The sequence below is a fragment of the Anastrepha ludens genome, chromosome 6, assembly GCF_028408465.1.
Source record: "Anastrepha ludens isolate Willacy chromosome 6, idAnaLude1.1, whole genome shotgun sequence".
In the NCBI taxonomy this organism is placed as follows: Eukaryota; Metazoa; Arthropoda; class Insecta; order Diptera; family Tephritidae; genus Anastrepha; species Anastrepha ludens.
In genome coordinates, this window is record NC_071502.1 from 27,350,884 (window position 1) to 27,366,158 (window position 15,275).

Genomic DNA, 15,275 nt, shown 5'->3' on the forward strand with positions numbered 1-15,275 from the left:
ACGTGCCACAACCGATATGCTGAAGGATGCATTTCCCGGGCGCCTAATCTCCCGTTTTGACGATTTGCACTGCCCAGCAAGATCGTCTGATTTGACCGCTCCAGACTTCTTTTGTGGGGCTTTTTGAAGTCGCGGGCTTATATCAACAAGCCTCAGACTCTTGCAGCTCTTAAAGACAATATCCGTCAAGAATGTGAGGACCTATCGCCGGAAGTTTGGCCCAAGTGATGGAAAATGCCATAAAAAGGGCTCAAATGGCAATCAACTGTGGTGGCGGCCATTTACATGACATTATATTCTCGACTTGATGTAAAAAAAATTAAAAGACGAAATAAAAATAATCCACAAGAAGAATCAAAGTTTTTCATTTTTTTTTTAAATTACAGCCAAAAAACATCGCAAGGTTACTTTTGCGCCACCTTGTATATACATATATATTTGGCTGGTACACTCTTTTTGGGTGTTTGGCCGAGCTCCTCCTCCTATTTGTGGTGTGCGTCTTGATGTTGTTCCACTAATGGAGGGACCTACAGTTTCAAGCCGACTCCGAATGGCAGGTATTTTTATGAGGAGATTTTTCATGGCAGAAATACACTCGGAGGTTTGCCATCGCTTGCCGAGGGGCGACCGCTTTAGAAAAATGTTTTTGTTAGTTAGTTTGCTGACTTCAAATTGACTGACGTGGTCGCAGAGACACCGATGATGATGCACAACGCAGTGGACGTCCAAATGAGGTGGTAACACCAGAAAACTTCAAAAAAATCCACAAAATCGTTTTGAATGATCGAAAAGTAGAGCTGAGTGAGTTAGCTGACATCGTGAAGATATCAAAATAACCTCTTGGCTTTATGTTGCACGAGCATTTGACTATGAAAAAGCTCTGTTCAAAGTGTGTGCCACGATGGCTCACTTTTTTGCTTCATCGAGACAACGCGTTGTGGCACAAGTCAATTGAACTTCAAATTGCTCCCACATCCACCGCATTCGCCAGAATTGGCTCCCAGCGACTACGGACTGGTTTGGCAGGCCTAAAAAAATGCTCGCCGGTAAGAAATTCCGCTCGAATGATGAGTTTGCCGCTGCAACTGAAGCTATTCGCTGTTTTGAGGCAAAAGATAAATCGTTCTACAAAAGTTGTATTGAAATGTTAGAGCGACGCTGGAATGATTGCGTTGTTCTTGATGGAAATTACGTGAATGAATAAAGCTAATTTTGAACAAAACAAACGAGTTTTCTTTGTTTGGCCCGGGACTTTTCAGCCCATGTATTATATCAAGTCTTTTAAAGTGAGATTTTACTAAATGTAAAATGCGTTTGTAGTGGTAGTAGGTACAGAGCTCATTCACCATTGCGGACGTAAGATATCAAACTGTCTAATAGCTTTTGTTTGCTATTTACAGGATTTTGCATTTTTTTATTATAGCTGATTCACCCTATGGACATGAAACTTCAAATGATAAGTAAAGAGTATTTTAAAAGGCCAAGGCTCAAGCCAACTTCAATGTACATAACCGTTCAGCTATGAGGCTCAATGTAGGCTTAATGGCTACGTCAATAAGCAAAATTCCGGTATTTGACCTGAAGAGCAACCTGAAGCCATTCAAGAACCAAACAATATTTCTTCAATGACGAGTCTGGCGCCAATGTAACAGTGAACGGCGAACGCTATCGCGCCATGATAAACGACTTTTTGATGTCAGACGCCGGTAATTGAAGCCCGAGATCTTTACCAACATTTGGTTCCAATAAGTCGGCGTCACTTCCCATACAGCCCATGAAACAATGGATTTACTGCGTCGCCTTTTCGGTGAGCAATTTATCTTTCATCTCGGACCAGTGGATTAGACGATTGGCCACCAAGATCATAAGATATCACACCTTTGGGCTTTTATTTCTGGGGGTAATAATAATAATTTATCCTAGTAGGTGGTCCATGACCGACACTTCGACCTAAAAGATCTTTTGTGTCAAGCTACCTAATTTAGTATGGATGATCCTTCTGATCATCCGCGAAAGTTACCCGACCACTACATCAGGTTCTAGTTTGCCTAGTTGTTCTCTGCCTTTGGAAAGGAGTTGGTTGAAAGCCATGTTCTTCCAACAATTTTTCTGTTACACGTATAAACCTTAGTATATCTGTAATAGGAGCTTTCTTTATTTCTTCCGGATCCAGTTGATCACGGTGGAAAGTTTGCATTCTGGTTCTAGCCAGTGCAACGCACTCGCACAATAAGTGCTCCGTTGTTTCATCATCCTCAAAACAGAGTCTACACTCAGTGTCCCTGAGAAGTTGAATTCTGTTAAGATGATAGTTTAGATAGCAGTGGCCCGTAAGAAAGCCTACTATTTTCCTGATATCTACTTTCTGTAAGTTAATCAGTTCCTTTTTGTAGGTAAAAGGTCTAACCAACCTCTTGGCTTGACGAAGTTTCAGATTATCTTTCCAGTAAGCTATTCTGAGAGTATGTTCCCACTGGTCTACCCTAGATTTAGCTTCCGCCCAGTTGATACCACAATATGGTTCTGGTCCTATAAGGTCTGATGTCGATCCAGCCCTTGCCAGTTCATCAGCAATTTCGTTACCCTCGATTCCAGAGTGACCTGGAACCCAGCAAAGTACAACCGTATTTTTTGTACTTAATTTTTGTAGATTGTTTACACATTCTTCCACTAGTCTCGACTCCAAAGAATGAGACATTAGTGCTTTCAGTGCCGCTTGGCTGTCCGAATATATAGTTATGTGGGCCCCTTTGATACCCCTTTTTAGATTTGTCAGTGCACAGATCGAAATCGCTTGGATTTCGGCCTGGAAGACACTGGGCCATTTGCCCATGGGTTCTGAAATTTTTGTGTTGGGTCCAAAGATCCCGGCACCAACTCCAGTATTTGTTTTTGAACCATCAGTGAACCATTCCAGACTTTTTGGGTTAACCCAAGGTCCTCCAATTTCCCATTCATCACGGTCTGAGATAATTATCTCATAATTTCTATTGAAGACCCGTTTCGGAATCATGTAGTCTGTTACTGAACAGCTAATATCCCTATCCGGTATTTTTCTTAGAATACTCATATGACCAAAGTCATTGTATTCCTTATTTGACAAGATTTGCATTTTTAGTGCATTTCTAGCTGCACATTTCCATATGAATATATGCAGTGGGGATAATCCTACTATCGCTTCAATTGCAGTTGTAGGACAACTTCGCATGGCACCTGTTATAGACAAACAGGCCTGCCTTTGAAGACTTGCCAGTAATTTCTTGGCTGTTTCTTGTGTGGTTTTGGGCCACCAAACAAGGGACGCATAGGTAATGATTGGTCGAATCATCATTGTATACATCCAATGAATCATTTTGGAGTCAATACCCCATGTTCTCCCCAGGAGACTGCGACATGCCCACATGGCTCTGGTGGCTTTATCTATCACCGATTTAAGGTGAGAGTTCCAATTTAATCTTTTATCCAGAACAACTCCTAAATATTTGACCTCATTGGAATAGTTTATATTTGTTCCTTCGACAGTAGTTGAACCAAGGTCCAACTTATATCTGTTTGTGAAAGGTACAATAATAGTCTTGCTGGGATTTATAGAAAGTCCTTCTGCACGACACCAGTTTAGAATGAAATTTAATGTTTGATTCATAATGCTGGATATTGTTCTGTCGAATTTGCCAGGAATACTCACTGCAATATCGTCAGCATAGCCAATTACCTCCAAGCCTAACTCACTTAGTTTGACTAGGAGGTCGTCAATAACCAAGGACCATAATAAAGGTGACAAAACACCACCTTGGGGGCATCCTTTTAATGCTTTGACTGAGACTGATACATCTCCTAGAGATGAGCTGATTTCTCTGCTTTCCAGCATTGCCTTTACCCACCCTATGGTCGGCTTGTCAATGTTTTTATTTTGTAATGCTCTATCAATCGAGCGATAATCTGTATTATCAAATGCACCCTCGATATCTAAAAATGCGCATAAGGCTATTTCCTTAGAATAATGAGCTTTCTCTATCTTTGATACGAGAAAGTGAAGAGCTCCTTCTGTAGATTTCCCTTTATTATATGCGTATTGCGATTTATGCAAAGGTGTGTTCTTTTCTAGATTTTCTCTAATGGGAAGATCCACCAATCTTTCCATTGTTTTTAGGAGAAACGAAGTTAAACTAATAGGTCTATATGACTTTGGAAGTTCACTGGACCTCTTGCCCGTTTTTGGAATAAATATCACGTTGACCTTACGCCAAACGTTTGGTATGTATTCCATACTAAAGCTATTCCTAAAAATGGCAACAAGTGGTTTTATTAGTATTTCTATCCCTCGTAAGAGGAGGGCTGGAAAAATACCGTCTACCCCTGGTGCTTTAAATGATTGGAAGGACCCAACGGCCCACCGTACTTTGTTTGGGGTAAAGATACGTCCTGACAGACTCCAGGATTTTTTGTTAGCCACGACCCCTTGGTCTGGTGTTAGCTGATCATCCCTCACTGTCGATGACGTATCTATAGATCCCGGGAAGTGTACTTGAAGCATATATTCCAAAGTATCTTTCCGATTTTTTGTATACGACCCATCTGGTATTTTTAAAGTTGTAACACCGTTTGAGTGTTCCTTGCACAAAGCTTTATGGAGCCTGGCGCCCTCTGGCGCCTCGATAATACTTTCACAGTATCTCCATGACTCGCGTTTAGACTTTCTCAATTCTTTGTTGTAATTTGTTAGAGCAACTCTGTAGTCGTCCCATACCTTTGTATGTTTACAACGATTGAAAAGTTGTCTTGTTTCTTTACGCATTTTGGCAAGCTTATCATTCCACCATGGGACCTTTCTAGTCACATTACGTGTTTTGACTACGTTGCTTTCGTGGTATGCTAAAATTATTGTATCACTTAGTTGAAACGCTGCCTCATCTATTTCACCAACAGAACTTATGTTGATAGGCAGTGAATCAACCTTCGATTCTAGTAATTCCTGATATCGTTTCCAATTTGTTCTTTTAGGATCGAAGACCTCATTTCTGAGATCATTTCTACCTGGTAGATCAAACCTTATGTGTAGATGGTCTGACAAAGAGGCTTCGTCAGACACATGCCAATTTCTCACAAAGTTAGCAATGTATGGGCTTGTTAGAGTAAGGTCTAGTACCTCCTCTCTAATAGCGTTAATAAACGTAGGTTTAGTACCTTTATTACTAATGTTTACGTTTTTGCTTAACAGATAATTTAAGAGAGACTCACCTCTATTGTTGTCATCCGAGCTTCCCCAGATACAGTGATGCGCGTTTGCATCGCATCCGATCACGAACTGTATGTTCCGTGAGTGACAGTGCTCAATAAGCGCCTGCACCTCTACGGGAGGTATATCGTTGGAATCGCCCGGGAAGTAGGTAGACGCACAAACAATTTCCTGTGTCCCCTTTTCCGTTGCGATTTCTATTTGGATAGCTGCCAGATCCTGGCTGGCAAACTCTGAAAGTGGAAAGTAGTTAGTGTTATTGTCTACCATTATCGCAGCCCTTGGACGCGGACAATGATAATAAACCAACTTACATTCCTTGCTAGATAGTCCTTTAACTTGACCACCAAGGGTATGTAAAGACTAAATGCTTTGTGGATAAATCAGCTTCGATTGAGGCATTGGAAGCCAACTTCTCCAGCGGGTCATTCAAAATGGCCGAATTACGTCGCAGTTGCGGCGAATATTTGAAAGGGATTATATTTAGAAAATAAATGTCATGAATGGTTCTACACAAAAATAAAAAAGATTACCCAATCAATTGCAATTTTCATTGTTTTAATATATTTTACTGTAAAATCCGATACGTCTAAATTGATCACCCTTTATTGTAATAATTTTTATAGAAACTGTTTCTTGAAATATTTAGTTGCAATTTGTCGAGTGTTGGCTTCTTTGAATTTAGTGCTAGCCACTTCATCTAACACCACTCTCTCTTTGTCCCAGGTATTAAATATTTCAGGTGATAATTTTGAATGAAATGATAAGTTTGAACTTTAAATTTATAATTTTTTTTTCAAAATATGGTTCGCTAAAGTTCTCAATAATTTATTAAACTTGAATTGAAAAAAACTGTGGGCTTTAAGGGGTTATATACAGTTAGAAGGCCGAAAAAGGCGAATTTTCCACAATTTTTTCTGAAAAAACTTTTAAATTTATTGATCTAAAAATTTGTACACATATCTTTTAACTGTATTTTATAAAAATATTTATTTGGAAAGGAGCTACAGCGCCGGGAACTCCTCTCAAAAATGACGTTTTGCGGATCACTATATCTCTGAACCGGATTCCCTGAAATTAAAAAACCAAACAGTAAGTAATGTTAAATCTAGTAATTAATCAAAGGAATAAGCAAAATGAATTTTTTGGACAAAATGGCAGTTTCTCAAAAAAAAAAATCAATTTGTGACCAAAATTTCGGCCTTAAATTGCTTATAAAAAAATATATATATATTTATCGGTGAGAAAAAATCTTCGATTAATTACACCGGCACACAAAAAAAACAAAGTGGGGAGTACTTTTGACTAGACCCATATATCCCTATGTATTTTGACGCGCTGAATCCGAATTCGGTGTCCGTTTTGCCCGTACACCCCCAAAATTTTAAGTAAATAGCGAAAAACCGTGAAACCCCATGAAAAATCGCTGAAAATCGCATTTATAGACGTTTGTCAATTTTAAAAACTTTTCTTACGAGTGTATTATACCTGATTTCAGTGTGTTTTGACGCACTGAATCCGAATCCGGTGTTTGTTTTGCCCGTACACCCCCAAAATTTTGATTAAATAGGCTAGTTCATGGATAGTTTTACTACTGAAGAAACCTTGGCATATGAATCTATTCTTTTGCTTGTACTTGCGACCAGGGCACCTCCACGAGGTGACGGTGGGCAACAGAGCAATCTGGCGAAGCCCTGGGTTAACGGCTATCGTGCCGTCATGGCAAGTACAAGCAAGTGCTTTACGATGCAGGGGAGGGATACCCCAGTATCGGCGACTGGTCAGGGTGAGAAAGCGGGCCCGCAGTCGTCGTCATCCAGCGACCGCAGCTCTACATTAGTGGGTAACTTGGCTTTTCTAGAGTATAATGCTACAAGAAATCAGATACATACTTGTAACAAAGAAAAACTTGGGTTGTTTAATGAACTTAAAATTGCACTTCTTACACTCTCACCTCGACTACTTTCCTGAAAATCTAGGAGATTACAGTGAAGAACAAGGTGAACGATTCCATCAAGACATAAGTGAAATGGAGAATCGGTATCAGGGAAGATGGGATGTCAACATGATGGCGTATTTGTGCTGGATGTTACAGAGAGACGAAAAAAAGAAGAACAAGAAGAGAAATAGAAATCCATTACATAGATCGTTTGAAGAAAAAAGAATACGTTACAAAAGAAGAACAGTGTAAGAGCAGCATTTCTCACATATTTTTCCATCTCTATCATAAGCACTCAATGAAAAATAAATGAAAAAAATTTATCATTTTCTTTATGCAATCACAGTCGCATATGTACAGTTTATGCAAAATCTGTAGTTAAAAGCAAAATGAACACCTAACTCGTATTAGGCACATTAAAATGAACTAAAATCATGTATAATACACTCACAAGAAAACTTTCGAACATTTACCAATGTCTACAAATGCGATTTTCAGCAATTTTTCACGGGTTTTCGCGGTTTTTCGCTATTTAATCAAAATTTTGGGGATGTACGGGCAAAACAAACACCGGATTCGGATTCAGTGCGTCAAAACACACTGAAATCAGGTATAATACACTCGTAAGAAAACTTCTTAACATTTACCAACGTATAAAAAGGCGATTTTCAGCGATTTCTCACGGTTTTTCACGGTTTTAGCCTATTTAATCAAAATTTTGGGGGTGTACGGGCAAAACAAACCCCGGATTCGGATTCAGTGCGTCAAAATACACTGAAATCAGGTATAATACACTCAAAAGAAAAGTTTTTAAAATTGACAAACGTCTATAAATGCGATTTTCAGCGATTTTTCATGGGGTTTCACGGTTTTTCGCTATTTACTTAAAATTTTGGGGGTGTACGGGCAAAACGGACACCGAATTCGGATTCAGCGCGTCAAAATACATAGGGATATATGGGTCTAGTCAAAAGTACTCCCCACTTTTTTTTTTTTGTGTGCCAGTGTTACTAAAAAATATATTTAAGGGGAAAGATATCTGTAAAATTTGGAAAAAAAATTTTTTTTCAAAAAATGTTAATATAATCCTTTAAGAATAAGTAAAAAAAATTTTAGAACGTAAATTTAAGTACTTCTTATGTTATAGATCGTCAACAGTGACGACTCTATTCTTTGCGTTCGAGCGCTGGGAGAGCTATAGTTACACTCATAAAAAAATTGATTGCTGATGGAAAAACTTATGTGGAAGTGCAAAATATCATTGGCTGCTCACCCACAATGGTACGTAATGCCATTAAGTACAAACCAAGTGGCAAAAAGCGTGGAAGAAAGCTAGCAATGTCGGCAAGAGAAATTAAGTCTATCGTCAGATACTCAAAGCAGTTTCCATTTGCGGCTGCTACTGAGATAAAAGATGCCTTAAAAGTGTCTTCGAGCGTTGAGACTGCGGCGTTTGCGTGAGCACGACCCGGGCGCTCACAGTAAAAAAAAGTACCGTTGTTGACCAAGACGCATGTAGAAAAGAGACTTCGATTCACCAAAGAACATATAAATTGGGCTACGACCAAATGGCGCAACATTTTATGGTCGGGCGAGTCGAAGATTGTTTTTTACGATGGAAAGAGATTGCGCCAATATGTAAGGCATGGTGGTTCTAGCATTATGGTCTGGTCATGCTATTCTTGGCAGGGTCCCACACCCATTCATTGGGTTAAGGAAATGATGACAGGCGCTTCATATGTTGATATACTCAAGTACATCATTCTGCCATTTGCCAGAGACGAAATGCCGCTTGTTTGGACGTTCCAATAAGACAACGATCGCAAACACTGGTACAAAGTTGTTAAAAGATGGTTTGAGGAGAATGGCCACCACAGTCACCAGACCCTGAACACCATTGAAAATTTGTGGGTTGATGTCGCAACGCAAGCCAACATCTAATACGCAACTATGGGAAGCTGTAAAGAGCGCATGAGAGTCCATTTCGATTGAAAGATGTCAAAAACTTGTAGATTCAATGCAACGCCGTTGTGCTGCAATTCTAAAGAATAAAGGTCATGCAACAAAATACTAATTGAAATACTAAACAAAATCCCATGTAAAAACAAAAATAAAATCACCATCATATAAAAGTTTTGTCAACATTTCTTTTACAATTTGTTACACTACTAAGTTTTTGACCGCTCAAAATTCGCTGCAGCTTTTCTAAATATAATTTTACCTTATTGCAATAAGATAAACGTTGGATTATTTTTTTTTTTTTTTTGAGATTTGTTTTGTTTGACATTTGGGATATAAGAGGGAAAAAATGAAATTTTTATAAATTTTTTAACAATTCTAACTGTATATAACCCCTTAAAGCAGTTCTACCCTCAATTTCCCGGCTCTTCTCACTTTACACTCTTGCCGCTCCCCAACTAAACGACGACCATTCGAAACAATTCTAACTTGTTTTTAATTAAATTTTACGCATTTATATATTATTCATTTATTTTTAAAATTATAATTACAATTTCCATAATTTATTGAATTTTTTATGATACAACAGCTTTTTATAATTTTGTTTAGAAACTAAAATTTACTTATTACCTCCGTGTCTCAATTTAAAACACCTACTAAAACTATTTTGCATTAATGTTGCCAACAATTAAATTAAAAAAAAATTAAACATTAAATAAATATATGCACACTTGTGTATATGTATGTGTCTATATTGAAAATATAGAGTAAATGCCGAGAAACATTGTTTGCTATCAGTAACTGTAAGTTGTATATTATTGATATTTTACATAAAATCGCCACAAAAAAAAAGAAAATATCAAGTAATTTTCTTACCATTACCTCCACGAATGTGTACAGTGAACTTGAATTATTTGGTTGTTGTTGTTGTTTTAATAAATTGATTTTATATGGTTTTCACATATTGTAAATTTGTTTACTAACTGTATTATTAATGCTATTGTAAACCTATTGCGTATTCATATAAAATGTGTTAATATTTTCTTTAAAAAACCCTGGCGAAAATTCATCTTCGTCCGCTTAAATTTACTATGAGAAATGTTTATGTGCACAGGCCAAATGACAAGGGATGGCAAGCAAAATCTCTTACTCGTTGAATGCATCAAATGATTAATCATAAAAGTAATAAATATAACCACAAGAACGATCCAAAAATATCCGTCCACATATGGCAGATTAGCTGCAAAATTGACAATCAGCTGTGAAGATTGTTTCGAAAGGTTTTCGTTCATAGAAATTGGTTTGGTAGAATAGTTTAGTGTTTTTGGGCGAACATCTGCTTTTGATGAGGAGCGACCAGAACGGCCGGCAGACGTGGTTACTGAGGGAATCATTCAAAAAGTGCACGACATGATTCTCGCTGATCGACGAACGAAAGTGCGCGAAGTAGCAGAGGCCATAGGTGTGTCAACCGGAAAGGAAATTAATATTTTACATGATAAGTTGGCGAAGAAAAAATTGTGGGCTCGATGGGTGTCGCGATTGCTTACAAGCAACAACAACCTAATGCGGCTGTTAACTTCGAAGCAGTGCTTGGAGCAATTTAAGCGAGATCCGAAGGAATTTTTGTGTCGAGTTGTCACCGTTGATAAAACCTGAATTCATTATTGCACACCAGTAACTAAGCAACAATCAAAACAATGATTTCTCCCGGTGAATCTGCACCAAAGAAGGCGAAGATAGTCCCATCGGCCGGAAAAGTCAAAGATCGCTGGACAATTCGACAGTGACTTATTGGACCGCTTTCACAAAAAATTGAAGGAGACACGACCGCATTTGGCGAAAAAAAGGTGCTGTTTCACCATGGTAACGCCGCCCAACTGCATAAATTGCTGCCGCATCCTCCGTATTCCGCCGAACGGGCTCCCTGTGACTTTTTTCTTTTCCCTAACATGAAGAAATGGCTCGAGGGAAAAGAATTTAGTTCAAAAGAGGAAGCCATCGCCGAGACAGAGGCGTATCTTGGGGAGTTCGACAAATCCTATTTTTTGTAGGGGTTAAAAAATGGCCAAAGCGTTGGAGGAAGTGAAGTGTATCTTTAAAAAAAAAAATTGGAAAATGGTTTCTTCATCTCTACTCATTGAGCCCCCTTCGTTTATCAGCTTTTTTTAATAGTGAATATAATAATTACGCGCATTCGTGTATTGTAGGCGTGGCACGGCATGTTCTGGCAGCTAGACATTTCTTCCAGTAACGACTTGTTTTTTAAGGAGTGCTTTTCGAGGAGTCGGATATCCTTCGGCTTTTTCTGTAACAATCGATTTTTCTTAAATATTTTATTAGAATTATATTAACAAATCTCTTTATTTTGCCGGTGTCCATTTTATTTAATTTTTACTTTGACGTTTCTGCTCACAGGAAACACAGGGTTGTATGGGAAAAAGGTCGCTATAAACTAAGATTATTTTATAATCTCGGATTTTGGAAGAACAGTTTTGTATGGGTAATCCCGCCTTTTAATTACGGATTGGGAGTTAGGCACGAAAAAGTAGATAATCTGTGCGATTATTTGTAGATAAGCAGGAAAAATTTGGAATAAACAGGCTCCATTTGATGTGCCTTTTCATTGTAATCTGTGAGTGATGTGACTTTAAAAGATGACAGGATTCTTTTGGGCACAAGCAGAATTGCCATTCGGGTAAATGTTGAAGCGAGGCATAACACGAATTTTAATGTGCAGAAAATGGTGCGCGTGTCAGCACTGTTTAACCCTCTGTTGGACACCTTTTTTAAAACCTTCAGTTGAGCAACGGGCCTGGCCCTTTTTCGTCGCGTTCGAGGATCCTTTTAATAGGTTATATCTTTTAATCGATAGAAAACTAAATTTTAGGTAGCTACACCTATTTCTCTTTTTACACGATGGATAGGTTCCCAAAAAATTCGTGTTAAAAGAGAATTAGGTAAAATAATATTAAAAAAATATTTTTTAAGTCCACTTAAGGATTTATTTCAACATTTTAATTCATTAAAAATATTATAAGAAATAAATTATTAAACGGCGAGAGCAAAATCTACCGAGTCTCAGAGACTAATTTAAACGCTTCGTGCATGCGACGAAAAATCTCACTCTATTTGCTTTCTGAGATATAAGAACAATTCATAAAATATTGAAAATCAGGTTAAAAAACAAAACAATTCGTGTAAAAAAAGATTTTTTTTTCTTTCAACTCGAATTCGTGTAAAAAGAGAATTAACTAGGTGTACCTGGAAGCTCAAGTCGTTAGCTGATGCTTTCCATTTCAATTCAACCGGGCTATAAAAAATTTTCAACTACTTTTTTGCAATTGTTTCTATACGAAGTCGCTCGTACAAGTAATTACGATCATTTTGAACCCAAAATCATTAAAATCGGTTAATTTTTGCTCATAACTTAGCATTTAAACAAAAAATTTTCTTATTTCATTAAAAAAAATCGATTTTGAGCCGAAAAACAAAATTGCCGATAAATCTTGAACAAATTTTTTTTCGGGCGAACAAAAAAATACGTGTCTTATTATTTTGACCAGAGAGCAACATATTTGAGTTACATCGAAATCGAAGAACCTGGCCCGAATAGCCCGGTTGAATTGAAATGGAAAGCATCAGCTATAATAGAAATATGTTAAGGAGTTAAGGGTAGTCAGAATTTAAAAAAAATTGGATTTTTTTTTGCATTTTCTTAAAGTATGATATCTTAAAAATATTGGTGAAAATTTGAGGTGAATCCGACAAATACTTTTCGAGTTATTCAATAATTAACAAAGGGCGCTCGGGTGCTCCGGAGCCGATAGCAAAACTTTAAATGTGTTTTTCTCAAACCTATGTTTTTTGAACTGGAGATCACTGTAATTTAAAAACCGCTTGGTAGATTTCAATAAAATGTATACTACTTTGAAAATCAAAAAAAACTTGTGCCTGATCGAGCGATTTTTTTTTGAAAAATTTCGTTTTTTTTTTATCAATTAATTCTCGGTTTTTTTAACAATTAATTATCGGTTTTTTCTCGAAAATCTGAAAAATCTTTTCTGAGGTCGCCATATTATTAATTAAAAACAAAAAAAAAACTTCGATCAGGCAAAAGATTATCTATTAATAAAACCAATTTCTCTTGTCCGATTTATTTTAGATGAATCTCCAAGGACTTGTGATGATCACCGCAAGGGACTTCTGGAGAAAGGGGCTCCACACTAACAGCGATAACTTTTACAATTATTAATTTTTTTTTTGAAATTGTGGTTTATTTTTATTTTTGCAAAATAAAGCAGTTGACTAGCAAAGAAAAACATTATTGAGCCCCTTAAATTCACATCCAAACTCGAAAAAGTCTAGCCAGACCCGTGTGCCCAACAGAAGGTTAAATATCATAATTTCATTAATTGGGGAGTGATTCGGTTAATTAGAACAGGAAATTTGATTAGACTTTGACGCGCTATCTGGAAAAAAAAAAATTACCTTGAATTACTAATTACTTCAATTACTGATTAATTGAATTACTACATGAGCGCAACTAAGTTCTCGCTGTTTTTTTTTATGAAAATACAACTTTATTCTGAAAAATTGGTTACAAGTGAATCATTGAAAGTATTGCCCATCGCTGGCTACTACTTTTTCCCATCTTTCTGGTAGATCTCATATACCGTCGCGGTACAACTGTTCATCTTTTGAGGCTATCCACGGATCAAGCCAGTTTTTCGATGTCTTCATATGAATGGAACTGCAGGTCAGCTAGACCATGTGCCATCGATCGGAACAGGTGATAATCGGACGGCGCAATATCTGGAGAATATGGCGGGTGGAGTAGGATTTCCCATTTCAGTGTTTCCAGGTAGGTTTTAACGGGTTTGGCAACGTGAGGTCGAGCGTTGTTATGCTGTAGAATCACTTTTTCATGCCTCTCCGCGTATTGCGGCCGCTTCTCGCGCAGTGCTCGGCTCAATCGGCTCAATAGCATCAGTTAAAGTCGATACCGATTCCCAGTGATGATTTTGCTTGGTTTTAACAGTTCATAATAAAAAACACCAACTTGGTCCCACCAAATACATAGCATAACCTTCGCAGTGTGAATATTCGGCCGAGGCGACGACGTAGAAGCATGGCCAGGCAGTCCCCATGACTTTCTTTTCTTTGAATTGCTGTAATGAATCCATTTTTCCATTTTTGATCACCCGTCACGATGCGATGAAGAAACCCCTTCTTTTTTTTTGTCGCTGGAGCAGCTGTTCACATGCGAAAAAACGACGTTCAACATCCCTTAGTTTTAACTTATAAGGAGCCCAAGTCCCCTGTTTCTGTTTCCCAAAGCACGCAACCGCTTGGAAATGGATTGACGGGTAACTCCCAATACTGAAGCAAGCTTTTCTTGCGTTTGACACGGATCCGCATTGAGCAATGCCTCCAATTCAGCTTCTTCGAAGGTTTTTGGCCTTCCTTCATGCGGACGGTCGTCAACATTAAAATCAACGTCTTTGAAGCGACGAAACCAATATCGGCACGTTGTTTCACTTTAAGCAGCATCTTAATAAACTTTTTTTATTCTCGATGCGCTTCAGCCGCCTTTTTTTTCGAATGAAAGAGGAAAATTGCAAATGGCGATTATTCGGCACAAAATCAAAAGTAAATGATACCAAAACAAAATCACTAATTTGTCGAAGCAGTTTGTTTACCATATGTCTAAGCTTGGCTTATGATGATTAGGTTATATTAGAATCGACTAGGACACACTGCTGGCGGCATCTATTGACAAACAGCGGGAACTTAGTTGCGCATCTAATAATTACTTGAATTACTGATTACTTGAATTATTTTGGTTACTAATTACTTGAATTGCTATATATATATAATTGGCGCGTACACCCTTTGTGGGTGTTTGGCCGAGCTCCTCCTCCTATTTGTGGTGTGCGCCTTGATGTTGTTCCACAAATGGAGGGACCTACAGTTTCAAGCCGACTCCGAACGGCAGATCTTTTTATAAGGAGCTTTTTCATGGCAGAAATACACTCGCAGGTTTGCCATTGCCTGCCGAGGGGCGACCGCTATTAGAAAAATCTTTTTCTTAATTTTGGTGTTTCACCGAGATTCGAACCGACGTTCTCTCTGTATATT